Source organism: Neopsephotus bourkii, unplaced genomic scaffold, assembly GCF_033783945.1.
Source record: "Neopsephotus bourkii isolate Nb327-2 ecotype Australia unplaced genomic scaffold, CSIRO-AGI_Nbou_v1 NB_1080, whole genome shotgun sequence".
Classification (NCBI taxonomy): domain Eukaryota; kingdom Metazoa; phylum Chordata; class Aves; order Psittaciformes; family Psittacidae; genus Neopsephotus; species Neopsephotus bourkii.
This window is the reverse complement of record NW_026901568.1, coordinates 1,293,002-1,315,752: the sequence shown is the minus strand read 5'-3', so window position 1 is coordinate 1,315,752 and position 22,751 is coordinate 1,293,002. Positions and strand designations below refer to the sequence as shown.

The window sequence follows — 22,751 nt, the reverse complement described above, 5'->3', positions numbered from 1 at the left end:
AAACTTTAAGATCATTTCAGAGGGGGAGGGTGTTGCTAGTTGTTTGCAAGAGAAATTAGAGCACAAACTTAATGAAGGATCACTGGTGAAACACTTACATAACCGCCTCTGGTTAAGACTTTCTTTGCAGCCTGCACAGTCCCATATTTTACATTCACTCCCAGCATGGACTTCCTTTGCTCAGGGTCCCATAGGCAAGCCACAAGATCAAGATATACTACGGGGCCTCATACCAAAACCTGGACTGGGAAATTTTAACCACCCAGCTTAATTTTTCATGACTGTAGAACAACAGCCAAGACTGTGTTCTGGGCACAGAGGTGACGGGAACAGCACCATTAGCCTTTGCACAGGCAGCTTTGCCCCCTCCCTGGGCTGCAGGTTGGGCCTGGACTGAGCTGTGGCACATGGTGGCTGTTTGAATTTGTCCTGTGCTGGAGCGGGATCATCTCAGTGAGGAGCTCATGCTGAGAGGTGAGGGCTGAGCACAGCCATCAGCCCTAGAGCTGTGGGATGTATCTGCCTGCTGGGGAGCTGCTGCAGGCAATGAAACCAATGGGATAATGGTGATGCTGAATGGGGAAAGAGGATTTTTTGAACCTGGAAAGGGCTGTTTATGTATCCTCAACCTTCAACACTGGAAACCCTTTAAAAGCAGCCCCTCTGCCTCCTCTGCTCTGTGCAGCACCAAGAATACAAGTTGTCTCTCCAGTAACACCACAGCTTAATGGGGCCTAGTAGAATGGGGAAAAACTAGCAACTATGTTGTTGCTGAATTTGGGGTTGGGGGGAGAGAATGTGGATAACATTTTTGTTGATGCATGGACTATTTCCAGGAAAAATAATGAAGATGTGAAGCAATTGCTTAAGTGCTTCTAGGTTTTTACATTTTTGTTTGTGTTATCTATTAGTTTACCTGCTAGAGCAGTAATTTAAATGAAGAAAAGCAGTAAGAAGCAGCAAGATGGCAGGATAAATGATGGCTTGTTCTTTACTAATTTTCTACCAAATGCACAGTGATGCGACCATTTATTATATTTTTTTATGCTATAAAAATACATATTTCCCTTTCGGTACTCTCTTCAGATGTCATTTCCAGGAAGTGGCACTGTCAAATGGTATATATACACATACACACACACGCACACACATCTATGTGTCATGTTTCAGCCTGGTGCAGGGGGATCAGTTTACCCCCAGTTCAGCACTGCTGTGCCCCAAGTGAATGGAGCATGGAACCCCTGTGATTGGGCTCCTGGGTGCTGTGCAGTGGTGGGGAACTGGAGCTGTCTCCCAGGTGAATGGCTCCCAGGCTCTTAGGAGCATTGTAGGTAAAGACTGAAGTTTTGAAACAGTGGATAGCAAGGAAAACAAAGGGTCTGGGAGCAAGCATGGTGCTAACCATGATCTGCAGCTGCTCAGAGGGTCCCAAGAAGAGTGAAGCTAGTCAGTAGAAGAAATGGTCTCATCTTAAGATGGCAAAAACCTCCTTTTCTTTTGCCAAGCTGTTATCCAAGGAGGAGTGCAGTCTTTGGTGGGGGGAGTCTTTGCTAGTCTGAGGTGTGGCTAGTAAAAACTGAAGATATTTTTCACCCCTTTCAAAATCCGTTCACCAATTCCCCAGATTATTGGCAAAACAAAAGTAATGGCAGATTCCTTATGATTCCCTCCTCTTCTGCATCAATTATGTGTCTCTGCAAGGCAGAGCTTTGAGTCAGCTCTCCATTTCTCTCTTCTGGTTGCTCCCAAGGGAGAGAGTCTCATGGTAATAGGAGCTACATCAGTTCAGAGAAGAATACAGTTTTGTTTCCTTCTCAGTTGACATATCAGGCATCTCATGAGTTCTCTGAGTGGGCACATGAATTGAACCTTTTAGGAGTCTCAGTGATTAATGGCCTGATGGGTAGGAAGCAGACGCTTGTTACAGGTCTCAGGGATCTGCCTGGTGGAATTAAATAGCTGCCATGTTAGCGATGCCCTATTACCCTTCTGAGCTCTCCTGTGAACGTCACCAGTGCTGCAAGAAGAAGGAAACAAAGTTTGCCACAGGGTGGGTTAGGGGATTTCTTTACTTTTGGTTTTGTTGCCTGTGTGTTAGTGCGTGGGGTTTTCTGCAGTGCAAGCACAAGACATGTTTTAGTTAGCTCTGGATAAGCTGTTTCTTGCCTTATATGAAACTCATTAGGAAGGGTTATGGGCATGGATGTGGTCCTTGTGTCTCAACCTGGCTCCTGAGGAAATAACTGTAATGCTGTCGGTGTCTGTGGGTAGGGCTGGATCCCAGTGCCAATGTCAAGTGGGGATTTTTTCCTAATATGGACAGTAGTGCACAAGGAACTGGATGAATTCCATCAAACTAACATTGCCAGCAGCTAGTAGAAAGTTTGGCTGTACTGTGTATGGACCATCCCGCGTCAGACAGCAGAAGGTAGAAGGCTTTTTTGCTCCATTACTTGACGCTGCGTGGCCAAGTGTAATGTACTAACAGCACAGGGATGCTGCTGACAGGAGGTGATGCTTCTTCACCCGTTTCCTGTGCAAGCAGCTATACAGTTGTGGCTTCTGCAAGACAAAGCTCTTTTGGTTTGTTTTGCTTTGTTTTGTTTTCTTCTAGAGAAAGCTCAGAGCAGGACCAGGGTGGGCACTGCTATGCCTGTCCAAACGCTTTCCTTTTCTAATTTTGTGGGACATATGCCCCCCTTTACCTCTTGGCCTAATACTGATGAAGGGCAAGATTTCCACTCACAAAACCTCCACTTGTCATAATCTTTGACAGTGTGATATTTGTGTGTGTAGATTTTTATCTGAGAACTCACTACTGGATAATACAGCCAATGCTTTGACCTGGCAGTGACAGCTAATTCCAGGTCAGCAGTAAGCTAGGTTTGTTTCTAAGGAAAATAGCGTGAAGCAGGCAGGGAGGTTGTTGGTTTGTGGAGTTTTTTTAAAGTCTTGATGTTCTGTATTAGACTGTTTTTAAACATCAGCATGTGTTCCTTTTCCTTTGATGTTTTTCACGAAGAGGATTTTGCCTTCCACTTTAACACAGATTGCCTGTTCTTCTTACTTTGTTTTATGCTGCTAATGATGTTGCTTACTCAGATAAATAGGTATGTGTGTGTACATTTAAAATGCAACATTCCTGTTCAACACACCACTGAAACATAACGGAACTGATCTTCTTTAGTTGTCTCCTGTGCCAGAATTGTCATGTTTTGAAATTAAAATGGATTCTCCTTATCTTCTCATAGCCCCTTTGATCCATTGCCTGTGGGTGTGTGGTGGCACTAACGACAGAGAATGGGGAAGCTCCAGCTTTGCATGGCATCATTAGCTCCAGAGATCTAGCAGCATCTCTGTGAGGAACAGCTGTGCTCTCCACTCATCCCCTGCGCCCAGTGCCAGGCGGGATGCCCCCCCTGGAAGTGCCCCTTGCACACCTGGATGTTCCTGAAGTGCTCTTTCCTTTTCCCGGGGACCATTTCAGTGTCTTGGCAGTGGAAACTCAGTAGGAGTTTCCTGTAGCAATACCTGCTTTCCAGACATCCTGGATCTGTTCCTTCCTCCAGGTAGCACATAGCTCCAAGGACTAAACTTGCAGATTAGATCTGGGTTCATCTGTGCAACCAGCCTGTGCCAAGAGCTGGCATGGTTTTATTTCTTCCCAACTATTCATTCAGTGCAAGGTATGTCATTTGTAGCTGGTCCCAAGTGGTGAACTGAATAGCATGAACCTTTTTGCTAGGGCTCTGCATGCAAGTACTGTCAAAACTGTTCTCGGTGATGAGTCAGTTCCCTTTTTTCCTCCCTTTTTTTTCTTTAATGACGAGTATGCAGCTAGTGTACCCATTAGAGTGTGCACAGCGATGGCATAGAAATGAGGATACACATGTGTATGTACCAGATGCTGAAGAGCAGCGTCTTGTTATAAATATAGCTCGGCTGTTTTCCTTCTTACATTTCAATTTTATAATCTGTTCCAGAAGATTTGGACAAAAATACTGTAGTGTAAGAGAGCATTAGTTCCTGGGTTCTTCAAATAATAATTCTTCGTATGGAAACTAGTAAATAAAGCTTTAAAGATGGGCAAGATGACATCTTCCCTAGTTCTGGGAATTGGACTTGCGGTATAGATTTATGCAAGGTAAAATAAAGGACAGGTAGAAGCAGGAGGAGAACTCTGTATTTTATTTTTGTAGTTTATTGCTAAAATGTATGAATCGTCCTTTTTTGTTGGTTTTATTGGTGTGATTATATATGAGCTATCTTTACATGTATACTTTTTAGACCTGCGGACCCACTGTGATTAAATGTTTGCTTTGAATACGTGTCCAGTGTGTTAACTTTTCACAGCGGAAAGTTGTTAAATTCATTTTTATACAAGAGACGGGGGAAAAAAAATAAAGGAGAAAAAAAAATGAGGAGATTGTTAAATGTATGGAAACCCTTATTGGCTGAATTATATAACTGAATTCATTCAACATGCTCGGTGTATCTTGTTCTCCTTTCAGTATTGCCACTCTGTTCATCACCCCTTTTAGTGCTTTAGGCATATGGCATGCAGTACATCCAGGGAAGTGTCAACAATATGGCATATGTTATACATACTGATCTTGATACACCGTAGAAAATAATGGGCCTAACTTTAAAAGGCACGGTGCTAAGAATAGAGCGTGCTGCAACATGCAGACAGTGAATCCGCCATGAATGTCATGTTTGAAGACAAAAAGAGCTGTATTTTTCATTACTTTTGTGGCTTGGTTTGTCTCTTGGTGTTACTGCAAATTAAAAAAGCATTTTGGTCAGATGAGAGCAGGCTGGATCTTCCCCTGCCTGGTGCTGGTACCATGGTACCCATGCAGCGGAGCAGGGGACAGGGTCGGAGAGAGTGTGTGTGGGCAAGGGGGAGCTGTAGGACCTGCCTGTGGTGTGAGCCAAGGTGGGGACAGGCAGGGACAAAGGTATGTGCTACCCACACTGTCCACGGGAAGAGACATGGAGATGGGGGATGTCCTGATGCATTCCCAGGAGTTGTTAGAGGGTCACGTTAGCTCACCACTTAGCTCTGTCTCCACGCTGTAAATGAGCCTGTACAAGCAGATTGCTCCGCTTACATTAAAACCACAGTGGTGGAAATGAGTCTTTCCAAAGACTCTTCCCAAAGATCTGCCCATCAGGATCTGACTGCGAGATCAGGGAACTCATCTGGATTCACGGCAGTAAAATGAAGATGAAACGCTCTGTTCCTCATTTCTGGATCCAGGACTTAGCTCCCTGTTTTGCAGTGAATCTTTCGTCCCAAGAATGCTCTTTTTTAAATTAGAAAAAAATTAAAGGAGAGGGTCCTTTGAAACACTCGACCTGAGAATTGTTCCAGGAAGTTTTGCCTTTAAAATAGATGTTTCATACCATCACAGAAGTGTATGTATGTGCGTATGCCTGCACTGCTGTTTATTGTGCTGCACTGGCCTGGCTTAGAAGCTGTAACATCTGAAGTGCAGAGAAGCAGTGACTGGAGAAAGAAATATGTTCTTTCCGACAAAGACCAAATACTTGTCTGTTATCTCCGTGGCTGTTGCAGTGATTCCTGATCCTCACAGATCCGCACAGATCACCACGCGGGTGAACTAGAACAACAGAATATTTATTCTTAATCTTTGTCGGATGCTGAACGTTTTGTGCATGTTTATGAGGGTTAAACATTAATAGCAGATGTTGTTAATGAATGGAAGGCTTGAGCCAGCTTCTGAGACCTTTTAGTTAGTACATGAATTTTCTGGTTGATGACAATACTTGTAACATGCCTAATTATGAAGTAGTGTTCTAATCAAGCCTTGAATAACTGGAGAATTTCTCCTCCTCTTTTGCGGTTATTTCAGTGGCACAGACAGAGATTGCTTCAGTGCCTGTGCTTATTCTTAGTGATTTTTCTTTTCTTAGAACATTCATTGAGGTTTTCCCCACAAGAAGCACATTTATTGACGCTGAGTGCACGCACACGCAGTGTGTGTCCCCTCTGTCCCATCCCCACCAGCACCTGAACTGGTGCCAGCCTCTGAAGTTGTTGTCCCAGTTTGTCACACTTCCAGGTGAGGTACGTGAAAGTGATTATAGGTAATAAATATCTTTTTTTTCTCTAACTTATTGCAGAGGCAGTTTTTCCCCTGTTAATGAGGGTAATTTGACTTGGTTGAAGGATTGCAGTTCTTAAGAATTAATGCAGCAATCCAATTCAAAGATTTAAAGAGATCTAAGATTTTTCACAGGTCGTGTGCTAGTGAATGTGCTCCTATCACATAGCAGCTAATGGACTTGAACAACAGTCTGTCATTTACTGTTACCTCAGTGTACAGCAGCTTTGCCCTTGATAGCAAGTCTACTTTCCCAGCAGTGCAAGTTATGTAGTAGTGTGGTGTATTTGTAACACTTTTAAGAGACAGTATCCTGTTTCTAACAGCCCTAATTACTGGCTAAAGGCAGGTTACCTTTCTGACTTTCTTAATTGCGTGTTTGGATCCTAATCTGCACCAGCCTGAAGTATGTTATGCACTAATAGCCAAATCCTGATATTTTTGGATTTGTCTCTACCTATACACACACATAATGTAATTTCTGTATTGCATTTTCCCTTTATCAGTGCTCAAAGGTTAATTACATAAATATGGAAGTGTTAGGCACTAGTCTCCATAAGGTCCTGTTATTTTTTAGGGGTACATTATTACCTGTTAACAGTGTTTTGTAATGCCTTATTTGTAAATGCTGTTGGAAATGCTCTAATTTCTTGATCCTATTATGTTCCTGGGTATGAAAAATCCTATTGTAAGGTAATTAGAAGGATTCTCTTCTATTTAAATGTGTGTTCTCTAGACAGTGTCACTCTATACTCTCCACACAAGAACCTTTGTTCCTTAATTAGAAAAAGGACTAGAGCTCATTAATTGTGGGTACAAAGTGATGTCTGCTCAAATGGAGAAGCAATAATACAGTTTAAATAATGATTGATCCTGTGTTTTAAGTCTTACACTATTTTGTATTGATGGTGATAAATAAGCGACATAAAATGCAGGTTGGAAAGTATTATGTGAAGGTTTTCATTGACAAATCTCATTTTGCAAGGAGAAACCTGTGTTTGGCACAATAAATAAAGGTGGATGGTAGATGGGCAGCCTCTGCCATTTAGGGAGGTTGACGTTTGTCAACAGGCACACCGTGGTGATAGCTGAAGTACTGGAATTAACTCCACCCCATACTTTAGGAAATGAAATAATTGTGGTAGCTATGCAGTGAAAAGCAGTTTGGATCTTGGCCTTACAGAGCTATTACTGTGATGAGAAGAGTATGTTAATTACTGTTCACAAACAGGATGAGTTGTAACTGGCTGTTTTGCAGGGTGTTATTTTGGAGGATGGAGATAAGTGCACTTTGTTCTCTTAATGTCGCTATCTCTCTGCCATCCTCTTGGGAGGAGTAGGATGGACTTGAGGAGTCAAACCCAATAGCCTTTACTAAAAGCCTTGGATTTATATGACAGCCACAGAGCAGGGGTGAGCTGAGATGTGCTCCCAGCGAAGTGCGTTCCCAAGGATCAGGAGCATGTTGGCACTGAGCTTGCCAGGGCGGGATGCTGGGATGGTGTCTGTGGGTTTGGATTTTGGGTCTTTTGCCATCTGAAGCTTTTCAAATGTCAGGACTGTGGAGGGCACGTCATTGTGATGCTCACTGTTGGAGGGCGCTGCCCCTCAGATTCCCAGTCATTATCTCCATCACCTCCTCTCCATTCCCCACCTTGTCTCAAAGACTTGAGGAAGAGAGAACCAGTCTCATTTTTCTAACCCTAATGAAAACATGCTTTAACAAGGCAAATCGTTTCCTACGTGAAGAATAGGAAAGTTGGAAGATGGGAGTCATTAGGCTTGTTTTTCCTGCTAATAGTTTCACGAATCAAAATAGTGAATGCTAGAGTGGGGTATGTATTTCACTCAAAGCGTATCAGCACTAAAAGAACCCCAGAAAATGGGGTTTTTCTTGGTACCTTTCTCTGCTGTGTTCATCTTGGTGGGAAAGAAAAATAGTTTTTAAAAGATAAAAACCCTGTTCTTCAATTGACTATGCAAAAATCTTATTGCAGTATTTATTCCAAACCTGCACACATAATGTTCAGTCAAGGAGAAAACAGCAAAAAACAGTTGTTGATGGACTTAGCAGAGAACTGGATTAAATAAGCATTAGTCTACTGAAGCTGATTACAGGAATATGAAAATGCAGTATCTTAATGGTACATATTTTCATGTGGCAGCTCAGTTGCCTTTCATTTTGCAGCTAATATGTCTATTCTTATGAGTCATTTACTTCTTTAATTACCTTTTGCAGGCAAGGCACCATGGTATATTAATGTGAATGATTTTTACTGCCAGTTTATCATACAATGCCCCAGAAGTTGAAAGGCATAATTGACTTGGAAGAGCAGCTCATGAAGGAAACAATATTTAGTTGACAGTTTTCCTTGTACTCTCTGTTGACGTTTATGAGTTTACACTATGCTAAAGGAGTAATAAACACAATTTTCTTTCAATAACAGGAAAGAGTCGCTTTTAAAATACATTTGTGGAAAACAGATTCGTTCATTTCTTGAATAAGATAAAATAATGTGTTTCGAGTGATGAGATGTATATAAGATTGTCAATTGAATTAAACCTTAGACGGTGCATTTATAACCTGCCTTAGAGCGTTAAAAGATATTAGGGTGCATATCAAAGGAATCAATTAGATGAATATTTGAATTATACACAGATTTAGATAAATCACATTCAGATCTCTGTGTTAGATTATTTGTCAGCCTTGTCTTGCCATCGAGTGTGGAAGTGTGAAGTGGGAATTTAAGGGATGGAGGCTCTGTTTCTGGAGATGGAAGGACACTGGTCAGAACGCTCTTGATAAACCTGGTTGGGGGATTACTGCAGCAACTTTGTGTAACTTTCCTGAAGCCACGGGCTGGAGGAAGGTTTAACATCAGCTTTGCAATCCGTCAAAGTCCATTTTCTTCTGGAATTCTACTTTTATTGAAATGACCTTGTCAAATGGCAAACTCTTTTTTACCCAAGCATCCCCAGGACCGCGGTGCACAGGTACAATTAATCATGCCATCCTGTTTTAATTGATTTAAAGGCACAGATACGGAGGGCAGGAGCTGGAAGCAGGCCGGCCGGGCAAGTGCTTCCCTGCTCGGCTTGCAGAGAGTTAAACTTCTCACAGTTTTCCCCGATTGTTTGCAGTTCAGCCCTCTGCACCATAATGAAAGTTTTCTAGCCATCTGTTGTTAAGCTGGCGGTGAGCAAGGCCAGTATATCCAAACAAAGTGCTGGCCTGCTGTAAACTGAACCTGTCAGTTCAGCATAGCTGGGCTGACCTCCCCAGGCGCGGGGCACCGCGGTACCAGGCACAGCCGCCTGCTGCCTGCCAGGGGAGCTTCTTGGGGGGACCCTGTTTACTTTTTCCACTTAGCGTTCCTCCCACAGGCTTGGACTAGTTTATACTAAATCTTTACATTGACACTGTTTCTGCTGCTTTTTCTATCCTGTTCTGAACTTTCTCCTTTTTTTTTTTCCCCTCCTTTTTTGGGGTACTGAAAAAGCATCCATTAAACCCCCCAAGGCTGTCAGAATTTGAGTGTTTTGGAGGTGATGTGGGGGTTCACAGGGCAGTAACTCAGTGCATGTGTGAGATTATCTCTCAATACAGAAAGACATGTTCCCAAGTATCCCGGTTTGCTTTCCTAGCTCCTATTGTTCCCTTTGTTCTGTATTACTTAAGATCAGTTACTCATTTGCTTCTGAGAATTGGGAATAAAAGGCAAGGTAGAGCACAACAACCAGCCTCTATTGTCTTCCTGCAAAACCAGGGTGCATCCAGAAGTGGCTGGAGCATCCTTCCTCCTGCTTCTGTTTGCTTCTACCCAGGGCAGGGGTAATAGCTTCAGCATAAGGTACTAGAGGATTTGAAACTTTCTGAGCAGACTGCAGAGATCAGACTGGAAATGCCCTTTATGTGGAGGTCTCTGGGGTTGGGGCTGCTTTCCTTTCTTGTTGGTACTAAATACACACTAGTTTGGCCCTCCCTCCCCTGCCTCTCTGTGTTCGTGTTTTTTCCAGTGTTGTTCCTCAGAGTGCCTTCCCTTTTTCTTTCCTGCATAAATGCTAGTTTATTTATTCCTATCTATTTGGGAGGCAGTACGTCATTTCCCTGCTGATATTCACTCAATGCAAGTGATTTTAACCATTTTTTTAAGTTTCGCAACAAAACTCGAAGTGCCTGTGGCCAGGGAAGTGGCTGTCAGGTATTACCTGTTTGCACTGTTTGGTTTTAGGATGAGATCTACAGTAAATACCTTTATGCTACTGCTACTGCCAAAAGGGCTCTTTCAGTTTGGTTTCCTACACTTGTGCTATACCTGCTCACAAGCCTTTGGCTGGTTTCAAGTGTGTTTTACTTACCTCATGATTCTTGGAAAGCAGGCCTGGTTCTCCATGACCCCATGTGCTGCAATTCTCCATCAGGAGGAGTTTTGCCTGAGGAAGAGCTGCCGAATTTGTGCTGTGCACGAAACCAGGATGTGCCTTTGACAAAAGCGTATCACAGCCAGTCTGGGTATTCACGGTATGTAGCAAATGTACTGGAAGCTTTGGAAACGCTGGAAAAGTCATTCAAAGTCGTACTTTGCCTTTCCAGAAGACTCCACCAAGGACTTGTGCCAGTGGTGCCAGAGGGTGGGAGTGGCCAGGTGAGGGGATGCAGAGGGGATGCGGGGATGCAGCAGTGAGGTGGTTTGGGTTACATGCCCTGCCATGTGTTTTCGGGGCAAAAGGGAGCATGATGGTGGTGAAAACCACTCAATTTTAAATTAAAATGACTGCACTTACTAGGAAACCCCATCCAGCTCTAATCTGTTTGTAAGGTGACTGACACATAAAGTGCTTTTTGTTTTAAGGTGGAAGGAAATGCATTCAGGATAGAGTTTCTGGTGTAAATGTCAGGTGCAACGCAGTGCATGCTCACTCAAAAAGTCAAGCAGATAACCTTGGCATTTAGGGACATTGCCTTGTATAAAACGAAATTGTATTTTGTTTTTAGAAAGGAGGACTACATTAAGAGGTCACCTATTAGCTGTGTTTTTGCTAGCTGTCTGAAACTCGGCTCTACTGTCTATTAAACTCAAACCACTGTGTAAACATTCCTGTGTTGTTCCTGGTCTCTACAATGGCCAAGGGGATCGGGTTTCACCTGCCTGCACATCTTCAAGCAATTAAAGCAATTAGCTTGAAGCCATTTCACATTCAAGGTCTACTGTGACATTCAAGTCCAGAAGAAGTCTAGGGGAAAAGAAAGGCGGCTACAGAAGGGCTGCTGTGCAGCACACACACAAATAACCCGTGTGGGGGGGTTTGGACTAACAGCAACTTCCCAATGCTGTTGTGAGGCTTTGCAGCGGGCATGCAAAGTTGCTGCTGAGAAAGGGAAAAGATAAAGAAAAAGCACCTAATGATCCTTTAAATTACACCCAAGTTTTGCCTGTTCTGCACTGGGGAAGGGAGGGGGAGGAGGGAGAGAAATACCAGCGTGATTTGGAACGATGCTTGTGTGAAATAGCACGGTGTTGGTCTTATTTACTGACATTTCTCCTGGCATGGAGATCGTATTTTTCTTCTCATTTAGGTGGGGATTTAATTTGGTGTTTACATTGTAAAACTGCACTCATTCTGGCTAATGTATCCATTACAATGACATTCAGCGTTGAGTTTAGTGATTCCAGCAGTAAGTCTTGAAAGCTGCTATTTTTTAAAAGGTTGGAGCAGATTAGTGGTGACCTTAAAAGATTAAACTAGTACAGTTTAAAGATAAATAATCAGCCTTTAGCACATTAGATAGCTACATAAGCATGACAGAAGGTGACTTTCTTACAACAGTTTCAGAATCCAGGCAGCATTTTTACATTTGTAACTTGAAGAAGGCAGGGAATGGTGTTTTGCAGAAAGCAAGACGTAAACTGATTGCAGCACTTCAAATTGGTTAGTGCAGTTTTAAATCCACAGTTTTCCTGTTGGTTTTATTATGGAGAAGAGGCTAATTTTGAAAGCTGTGCCTGCTGCAAAAGAAGATCTTGCTTTGCTGTCCCGGAGGGTGTTCTTAATCAGAAATAACCGCAGGCTAAATTATAATGTGGAATCCTGCTGCCCTTTAACCTAGCACTGCTGCTCGTTCAGTGTTTGTTAACAAACAGCTCTAAGTACAAAATTGTTTGAGAATTACTTTTTCATTATATTTGCTGACTTCAATTAGAATAAGAAGCTTATTTGGGGAAGAAAAATTAAAAATGTATGGGTTTCTAGAGAAAGTTTCATCAATTGTTTCCCGGCAAGTGTCGCCTTCGGTCCGCGGCGGCGGACTCCATAGCACACGTAATTCAATTTAAATAAAATTATCTTCTGCACTAATATTCCTGCACTGATGGGAGAGGCAGAGCTCAAGAGCATCCCAACACTCAGGCCTTCGAAAGACCTACAGCTAAAATGGTGGCAGGGACTGAGGCCAGGGCCCCTCTTGCACCTTAGAGGGGATGCGACTCCCCCGTTCCCTAATGAAGAGGTGCAGATTCCCCATCCCTGCGGTGTTTTGAAGCCCTGGCTAGACACAAGTGGCACAGTGTCCTATTTTTATTTCGCTTTGAATAACACGTAATTGAAACGTACAGTCGGCAAATTAATTGGTGAGTTGAAGGTAAGAACTGCTGAGTTAGTGGCAACGGCACAAGCCCTCCTCTTTTTTCTCCCCTTAAGTTTACATGCTGGAGCGGAAGCGCTGTGGTGCTCAGAAAGGAGGTGATGCCTCTGTAAAGCAGATCTTTCCAATTTTATTATTTTTTTCCAGCTTAGTCTTCTGTTTCTATGATCTGCCTTTTGAACTGTTTTTGTGGCTGATCAGTTCCACCTAATATGTCTCTTGATTTCTGCTATTGTAATACTCAGACGACATGCTGTTCTCTTCATTTTTATAAGCTTTAGATGCTCCTGCCTGTCATACTCTGGCGGTTTATCTTCAGCGTCTGGATTTGCTTTCAGACTTGCATGTCTATCAAGCTGCTGTTGCTTTGAATGTGAGATCAAAAGAAGATGAATTCCAGTAAAAAATTTCCTTGTATGAAGAAAAGATTGGGGGCCTATGTAAACATCCCACTGACAGCTCCCAATGAGTTATTTTAGCAGAGCATTAGCACCCAGAATGACAGACAGTCCAAGACTACATGCTAAATAACAAATCAGTCCCTTCAGCGGCGGCAGCGCGTTGCCACAACAGCAATACATTTTCTAAAGGAATCCTGTTCCTCTTTTTTATTGAATATGGCTGTTCGACTGCTCATCTCTTCATGAGCTGCCTTCAAGTGCCAGCCCTAGTTTACTTTTTCTTGACTATATCTGTGTCATGTCACCAATATGACAAAAGACAGGGCTTTGATAATTGGATGGGGAGACGGTTAGTTAGTCATCTCGAGTTGAATAGGTAGTTTGTTTTAGGGAGGGGAAGGAGACGACGACAAAGGGAAAGCATCTATCTGCCTGAATACTCTTTTGGAGATGCTGGGAGCAAGTCCTACCCCCGAGACAAGTTGCATTTCTTGGGTGGTTGTTTATGTTTCAGTTCATGCAGTTGGCGAAAACAGCTTAGAAGCCCGGCCAGCCTCAGGAGCCAGTTTTAAAAGCAAGTTACAGCACTGTACAGGGTAGGAAAGTCAGGCTTGGCTGAACTTACGTGCAAATGTGAATTTGCCTAGATGCAGAAGCGAGGTGTGCTTTTTGCTGCTGTTTGGTCTAGTTGGGGACGTAATTAGTTCTGCATGTTTCTGCTTAGAGACAGGGGGTATTTAATAACGCAGAATTGCTAGGTTTTTTGTGCCTGATGTAGTGCTAAACCCAACTTTGAGATTACCTGCGAGCCCCAGCCGATCTCGCCACTTCGCAAGGGAAGAATTAGGAAAGGAATGCGTTGCGGTTTCTTTGTCATTTAGTAAACGCAGAGGTTGCTACTGTGGAGGCAGAGACCCGGTGGCTGCCGGCAAAGGGCAGTGCTCCAGCGCCGTCTCCCTCCAGCCTGCGCTCCGGCTGCACAGCACTTCCTGTTTATTCAAACATCTTTTTACCATTCTTCAGCCCCCGCTTCACAGAAACAGCCAGAAACACATCTCCAGCGCGAAGACGGAAATCTAAAGGCAGACAGTAAGAGCTTACTCTGTTAAACTCTTCATTTTCTCTGCGAGCGCTCAGAGAAAAGGAGCGTGCAGGCAGGGCTGAACTTTTAACTTGGTGCCTTGTGCGGGCAGCTTGGCAGCACAGCAGAGGGGAATTGCTTAGGTTTTAAGCAAAAGAAGCGGGTTCAGGTTGTTTACTGCGGCGTTGACAACAAGGGTGGGTTTTGGGGCACGGCTTCAGAGAACCGTGGCGAGGACACAGTCCTCTTTCAGGGTGCCTGTCGCCTTGTGACGTCCCTGTGGAGCGAGAGTAGCAGTGTGTCACTGTCCCCACTGCTCACCGGGTGCTGTGGCTTCTCTTCGCACAAATAGCAAGAAGAAAAGCCCCAGAGCAACTCCCCCGGATGAAAGCAGTGTGGTTGCTGCTCTGGGCAGCAAAAGAGAGGGGTGCAAGCCCAAGGAGTCCCTTTTTGTTTTCTGCAAATTGGTTGCATCGTAGCTCTGGCACCGCTTGCGAACCAGCCTCGCTAATATTTGTACCAATTTCATGCTAATAAAAATCAGGCTGCTGAGACAAGCATGGCTATTATCTCATTCATATTACTATTGTTTAGACCTGTGGTACTACAAAAGGAAAGGGAAAGCGTGCTCACGCCGGGTAATGGTTGTTAACTTCTCACGTGAGGGATTTTCTCTGCAGTTTTTCAGTATTAATGATTGTTGTATGAATGGTCTTCAGGGGTTGTTGGAAGATAGCGTAGATCCTCTGGGTAATCCGTGCTGCAACACGTACGCTGGATTTTATCCCTCTCTGCTCAAGTGCCTTATAAAAAGTACTTGATATTTGTTGGTTGTTCCTCCCCCCTTCAAGAGTCCACTGAAATAGCAGGTAACTTTTGGTTTTGGTAAGCATTCGCGGTGCTCATGGAGTGTGAAACATAACAGAAAATGGAAAATATGCCTGCCCCATGGAGAAAACCCATCCTCCTCGAGGCTTTTCCTGCCTCTCCGAGATCCAAATACACTTTAAATGTTTAAGCTGTAAACCCCCATCTTCCTAGAAGAGAGAGGCAGAAATCAAGCTGTGTGTGTGCAGCCAAACCGCAAGTACAACAAACATATTTCTAAAATATATTGCTAGTCTGGCTTTTTAATGTTCAGAAGTTGTTCTACTTTGCAGGGGGATAAAAAAATGGTGTTTGCAACTGCCTTAAGGACAATTTGTTTAACAGTAGGAGTAATTGCATGGGGAAAATGGAAAGAGTGACTGAAGTTATTTACTCAGATGTTAGTGTAGGTGTGGGGCAGAAAACTCACTGTGGGAACAGTGGGCTGCTTTTCTTGGTATCTTAGTCTATTTGATGACCATCAAATTTCCCAGCTCACTGGTTTTGTTTTTTCTGGATGGCATGTTTGATTATTTATCAGAAGGGAAAGGGAGTAACTGAAGCAAATAAACATGTGACCGAGCTGTGTTTTGTTTTCCACTCAGAAGGCTGTGCCCTTTAACAGATACACAGAAAATAATAAACGTATTGTTTTATGATAAAAGGAAATTATGTGTATCATTTTCTTTAGCAAGGCCATTAACCCCTTGTGTTCAGTGGTCTCTGCCTTCTGGCAGGTTACTGGGTTTGCAGCTCAGAATTAAAAGCACTTAAGAGCCCCTCTTGTGTGGAACGTTTCCATGGATTACTGCTTCACCCCTTTGGACTTGCTGGATTTATGACGCAGTCATTTCTGTCTCAGCATGTCCCTGCTCCTCTCCCCAGTCCTACTTGGGGTAGGATTGACTAGAGGAGAGGCACTTCGAATTTGTAGAAGGGTCCTGACTGCTGAAGAAAACCTTGGAAAATGCTGCTGGGATCTTTTAGGTGCCAATATCTGTGTCTGTGCAGCATGAGGGGTTGCAGCTGGATTTGGTCCGTTACAGACAGTGTCAATTTATGTGATTCTCTTTTCAGTGCCAGGTGTCTAGCATGTAGCGTGTAGTATTTCCTTTGTAATACCAGCTTAGGACAATGCTCATTATCTTCCCTGAAAAAAAACCAAACCAGCAGCCCATCCTATAAACTAAATCACTGTCAGGAAGTAAAATACAGGTTTGCCTCATCTCTGGGAAGCATGTTGCATGCTTTAGCTGCTTTTATGGGATTAAAAGAAACAAGTTAAGACTGTCATGCACATGAAAGGAAACCGAGATGTGGTTTGTTTCACATTGTGCAGGTAGGTATAAATTTAATAGACTGACTTGCTTTCAAAATCTCTCTTTGTCTCCCCGAATCGCATGTCAGTTCCAGCACGCTGATGAGCTCCATGGTCCATAATAGTGCCTGACTGCCGCTGCCCTGCAGGTGCCGTATCAGCAGGGGGGTCGTCCTGCTCCTCAAGGATGTAGGTTCCCTTTATGGAACAGGTTCAGATCAAAATGAGGAAAATTTGCCTGACATCTTGAAGTTAAGTAGAAATGCCAAGAAGAGGAAGGGCTGGTGAAGTTAGGACCTGAAACTTAAATGTGATGAAAGAAGGAAGAGGAAATGAGCGGCTTGGGGCTAGGTGACGTAGGCAGGGGCTGGGCTGGGGGATGTGGCCAGCCAGCCTGCGCCCAGTGGCTCCGCAAGGGTTGAGGGGGCTCAGGGTGAGCTGGGGAACAGGGCTTGAGGTCAGCAGTTGAGGGGTGGAGGTACCTGGGAAGGCAGAGGGACAGGAGCAGTTGAATCCCATCGGACATGGGGTCTCTCCAGCCCTGGCTGTAGTCCTTGGGCAGAAGCCCATGAAGGACACTTAGAGCACCTATCCATGGGGGAAAGTTTCCTCCTAGCCTGCAGTGATTTATGGTTGGCTCATGCCCTGAAGCATAAACATTTGTATCCTGATTTATATTTTTATCTTTCCAAAGGTAGTGGTAAATGCTCTCATTACTATCTGTACAAGTGTCTAATCCTTTCTTTGCATCCGCCTCATGCTCTTGGCACTGGTGATGTTGTGTGACAGTGAGTTCCAGAGTAGTTATGAGTTGTGTATTAAGAAAGAAAAAAAAAAAAACCACTCCGTTATCTGCTTTTTTTTTCTTTTTTTTTTTTTTTGTGGTGGTTGTTGCTTCCTGACTTATTCAATGTCCCCTTTCTGTTGCTTATGAGAAATGGCAAATAGCAGCAGATGTACCTTCTCAGGCCGAGTCACAAGTTGTGTACTTTTGTCATCTTCCCTCTTACTCATCTCTCACTAAACTAAACACTCCCACCCTTATCAATCTCTCCTTGGATCTGCCAAGACCTCTAATCATTTTTGTCTCCTCCATCTGAACCTTGCCTATTTTTGCTTTACCAGACTCTTCAAATGAAGGTTTTCAGAAGCTATTCTAAATTAGGTTGTGCCATAGGCTCGAAGTGCAGAGATGTGATTTGCAGCATTCGTTTCCCATGTTTTGGCTTCCTTCATTCACCCAAGAGCAGTGAGTGTCTGCTGGTACGTGGTGAAATGTCTCCCGTCAGGGGCTTTATTTCATGGGCCCCTCAGTACGAGTTTGTCATACATTGTTTTGGAAAACAAGCTTAAAATATGTTCCCTGTTTTTGTTGACCACACAGGGGAGCGCGCAAGCAGCTGTATGCAATATACTATTTATGTTGTTGCAACAAAAGGGCACTCTTCCTTCTTTCCCCCTCCCCCCCCCCCCCCACCTTATCCCTCTTCTCTTCCCTATTAAAAAATCTGAGAACTTCCCGTGCTTTTGACATCCAAGAAAAACGCGGCTCAGCAGTGAATAGTCCTCCAAATATTCAAAGGTCTGGTTCACTTTTGGATAAACACAGGAGTTCAGAATCTGATCTCTAGCCTACAGAAACGAGCTGGAAACCCCGTCAGATTTTTTCATCCCTCAGCCATAGTTCAGTTCTGGTTCAGTTTGCACAGGGAGCCAAGATCTGTATCCTTTCTCATTTTACCGGGATGTGTTGGCCCATCCCTCCTTTCTTGCTGGTACAGACCGCTACATACTGTGAATCTTGACATGCCAAAATAAAGAGAGACATTTTTAATGTTTGGGAACTTATTGCCAGATGCTTTTTAAGTGGCTTCGATGAGTCTTGACTGTGACTCCTTAGAAGAGGGGACAGAAGGTGTTTTTACAGTGCAACCGCCTGAGGATTCTGTTTGCGCCTCAGGAGTTGAATTTTTGTAGCCGTTGTTGTGGCTGGTTTGGGGTTTGCAGGTTTTTGGTGTTCGCTGGGTTTGTCGTCTTACCCTGCCTGCCCCCGTCCATCTCTTTTGGGTCTCTGGGTATTTGAAGAAAACTGAGACCACCTTTTCCTCCAAGTTGGTGGAATTCATGAATAGAACACAAAGTTAAAACTGGCTCCTTTGGAGGTAAATCCCTGTTGGCCCTCTGCGTGGGGCTGGGTCCCCACTGCTGCTGAGCTGGGATAGTGGGCAAGGACCTTGCCAGCCATGGGGCAGGCTGCAGGGTGGTAGGGCAGGAGCATCAAATCCTCCTGCTCCTGCTGATAGAAGTAACCTCAGTGCCCATAAGGACAAAGTGTAGCAGAGCCGGGCAGAGGCAACTCCACCCTGTGGGTTTGGAAGAGAGGGTTTCTGTTTCCAGAGCATTTTTCTGGAGGGGATCTCCTCAACTGGTAGCCAGGATCTATTCCAGAGGAAAGAAACTAAGCCTGCTGGAAGAGAAATAAAGACTCATCTTCTTTATGACTATTCTCATAGATGCTTCAGCATGAGGCATGTTGCCAGCTCCCTTGCTCCAAGCCTGCCCCCGTCACATCAAGGACAGGATGTGAGCATGCGGACCTCCAGGTCCCTTCTCCTTTTTCCAGTATGGGAATCACTCGTTAGTCACTTGGCTAAATCAGCCTGCTGCATCTAAGCAAAGCCTTCGGGGCCAGCTGATCATCTCATTTGAGTAAAGTATTGTTGTTGAAGTTCTCCTCTGTGATGAGCTGGCTGGTAGCCCCTTGGATGGAGCCAGCCTTGCAGAGGAGCTGCAGCTGAATGATGCGCTGGGTACAGGCAACCAGCAGCATCTCCCCTGGCTCACAGCATTGGTCTGCTGCGCCTGGGGAGGGGAGTTGGGTACGGGGTAAACGGAGGAGGATTATTTACTAAAACAAGGAAAAAGAGAATGAGATGGGAATTGGGGTGATCTCAGTCCAAGGCTGGCGAGGAAGCTGGACAGCAGAACTGCTTCCCCAGGTTGTGTTGAATCCTAGCAGAGCCCGGTGTCCTGCCTGTAATTATCCCCAGGCTTCCCTGTGGTGCCGGGAGCAGTGCTGGGGCTTTCGGCCTTGGCTCCTTTTCACGTGTGGTGCAAAGGGTCAGGTTGGTGGGAACAGGGCAGGAGCACATAGCAGCTCGTTTCCCTGTTCTGGAGGAAGATGAAAGAGCTGGGTACGAATGTCAGAGGGAATAAGTGCTGCAAGAACATCTGCTTCTCTTTTTTGCTACATTTTACTCCTCCTCTTCATTTTGGTTCCTTTCCTATTCTCTCTAGTTGGTTCATCTCACCTCCCCCTGTTCTGTTCCTCCCAGAGGAACAGCACTACCCACTGCTGTCGCTTTGCACTATGTTTTATTTTTTTTCCTCTTTGCATACTGCTCTGCTCCTTGCCGGTTTCCACACGTTGTGCGGCTCCTCAGCCTGTCGGAGGAGAGCTGCAGCAGGGCTCCCCTCCAATGTGTCTGCCTCCTACCACCGCTCCTCTACATCTGCTGCTCCAGGAGAAGAGGGTGTCGCAGGAGAGGAGATAGAGGAGGCAGGAGTGGGAGAGACATGAAGCAGCTCTGAAGCTTGGGTGCATCCGGGCTTCCGAGCTTGTGAGCTGCATCTTGCCGCTCTGCTGGGAGCAGCTGTGGAGTGGAGCAGGGTGTGAGGACAGATGGGAGCTGAGAAAGAAGAGAGATTGCTGGCTGAGTCTAAATCCCACCTCGTCCCACCCAGGAGAAACAAAGGTACTTGCCTTGTGAGACTAAATGGAAGCAGGAAACCCTTCTGAGAGGTGGGCAATGTCTCCACTGCGAGAGGCCCCTTTACCTGCAAACCAGGTGGTCCCTCAGTGCCTAAAGACATTGTGAAACTCTGGGAAAAATAGATGGTGGAGAGCTGCATGCCTGGATGCTGCAAAGCAATGCTTTGCCCAAAACACTGTGGGGAAGGCTTAGCAGCAGTCATAGCTGCGCGAGGATCCAGCTATCCGTTACTGCTCTGAGGTCAACACAGAAGGTCTCGTTTCTGGAGTCTGGGACTGGGCTAGCATTGTTTTTTCTCTGGAGGTTGACTGTGCCCTTTAAAATATTTTCTGTCTCATCTGTCTCTGCTCGTTGTGTTGTGTTGTGCTTTTTAATGACCATAACTGAAATAACGGACAGACGATGATGTTGACTGGCGAGTAACTTTCCAGATTTACTGCTTGGACACTTCAGATGGCGGTGGGACCATCTCTGATTTCTGGGAACACTTCCTTCCTCCTTTCTCAAGTTGCTTTCCTGATGGGCAGCTTTGTCCACGTGGAAAGGCCCAAAATCCTTAGGAATCTGTAAAAACACATGGGATTTTGTTTTGTTCCGTTCTGTGTGCATGCTTCTCCATTTCGAAGGCAGGCAGTTACTACACAACTGTCCTGGGAATTGGCAGTCAGACAGGACACCGGTTTCTTTTGCATCCTCATGTCTGTTGCTTGTCTGCCCACCCTCCAACTTACATACTTTTCCATACGTCCTGCAGTTCCCTGGATCAGTCTTTCCATGCCTGATAAAACTCAGGTGCAGAAGTAAGCTTTTCCTGGCATTAGAGTCAGACCCATTATAGTTCTAGGTCTTCACATTTCATTAATAGCTGATTGATATTAATATGGGTTGGAGCAGATAGGAAAGGAGGAGCTGAGCTGTTTTTCTTCAATAGAAATAGGCTGATGGAAAAACAGTTGGAGAGTCACTGCCTTGTTGTACTGGCTGCAGTGGTGGAACAAGTTAGCAAGAGGCTCCATATGACTGGATCCTGTTACTGTTTTCCTTATGTACTAACACTGTAAGCAAGTATATGGCATTTAAGAGCATTTCTATTTTTAAAGTTCTGCTCTTTTTCTTTCCAGTATGTTTTCCTTCTCCAGCCCCCTTCAGGAGTTTCTATCCACATGCAGTCAGAGGCAGGGCTGTGTTTTTACCCTTTGAGCAGAACTTGCCCAAAGAGGATGGTGAAACTGAAAGATGGAGCTGCTTGCCTGAAAATGTTGTATTACAACAGTAACTTGGGTGGTAACAGTGCCTGGGCAAACAACAGCTGGGCAAACAACTCACATTCTGTCTATCTTGCAATAAAATGGTCTTGGGCATCTCAAATATGTACTTCTCCCCCCACCTGATGCTTTGACTAGTTGGGAAACCTTAAGTGGTTGCCACTTCCCTAAGCACAAGGAGAGGGATTTTTGATGGGGCTTCCCACTTAATCTGTGGCATCTTTGAATGAAACAGTCTTGATTCATCTCACTGTGAATGTGCTGTTAAAATGCTTCATGGGTTAGTGTCACCCCACGTTGGCTCTCACATATCATCCCTAGTTTGGTCAATCTCTCTAAAGTACAGTGTTTCAGTTGCCTTTTTACTGCTCTCTGTTTTATGCCAGAAAATCTCCTTATCTCTGGTGATTTCCTAATGGATAAGAAAACAGCTTGGGAGTTCATTTACTGTATCTTGCATCTAGGCGTAGCACCGAGCAAAATCAAGATGACTTGGTTGGTAGTGAGCCTTTTACTGATGTTGTCCTTTCAAATCCTGTTGATAGTGACCAAGAACTGTAACACTCAGGAGATGCCCTTGCTAGGGGATGCTTTGATTTCTCTTCCTTCAGTAAGTGGGAAGATTTCCTGCTTATATTTCAATGCAGAGAGGAGAATGATTGCTGATGGTATATGATTAGCTGCTGGAGGCCAGGGTTGGCATTTGGGTCTGGTTGTCCCAAGGCTTGCAGGTTCTTCAAGCAGTGCAGATTGATGGCACATAACATGGCTGCTGGTGATCATGGGCTAGATATCTGAATCACCTCTGGGGTTCTGGGGCTCTTGGCATCTCTACCTGCCTGTCCTGTGAAGGACCATGCAGTTGCCTGGATACACAAGCACGAGCTATGTTTACCACAGCCCCTGCAGTTGTTCACTTGCAGAAGTGGAGATTTTGGATATAATTATGGCAGTGGGGAGGAATGTGTGAAAAGAGCTCAGAGATGTCAGAGCACCTGCTCGTGAGGAGAGGGCCACGTTAGCAGAGCTGTTGGCTAGCAGTAAACAGTCCTGGCACCCTTGTTTCAGGACTTGGCAGCAGCAGGAGTTGAACCGAGTCCAGCTTTACTCTCTACTGCCTGTTCAGTAAGTTGAGGACAAGGCAGATGATTAAGGAAATGTGGGGAAACTGCTACAGAAGCTTTTGGAAAGATAAGAGACTTTGGTCTCCATGTCTGACAGTCTGGCACTTCTCACTAGCATTGAATTCACATGCAAATCAAAGGCAACATC

General features: G+C 44.6%; 1 protein-coding gene and 1 long non-coding RNA gene across 18 annotated transcripts in view; one reads left to right on the top strand and one right to left on the bottom strand.

Annotated features, from left to right (window-relative positions):
- Window positions 1–22,751, top strand: part of FOXP1 (forkhead box P1) — a 386,028-nt gene that overhangs the window by 247,163 nt on the left and 116,114 nt on the right. Inside the window, exon 1 of one of the 17 annotated variants that reach the window (XM_061362098.1) lies at window positions 14,121–14,264. The exons of the other annotated variants lie outside the window; for them this stretch is intronic. The gene's annotated coding sequence lies outside the window, so the exon portion shown is untranslated. Of the gene's footprint in view, window positions 1–14,120; window positions 14,265–22,751 lie in introns of those variants that run through there. 17 annotated transcript variants of the gene reach the window in all.
- The window catches only part of LOC133216978 (uncharacterized), a 185,881-nt gene continuing 174,618 nt past the window's right edge, over window positions 11,489–22,751 (bottom strand). Inside the window, exon 3 of the long non-coding RNA XR_009726772.1 lies at window positions 11,489–11,501. This is a non-coding gene — a long non-coding RNA (uncharacterized LOC133216978). The remainder of the gene's footprint in view (window positions 11,502–22,751) is intronic.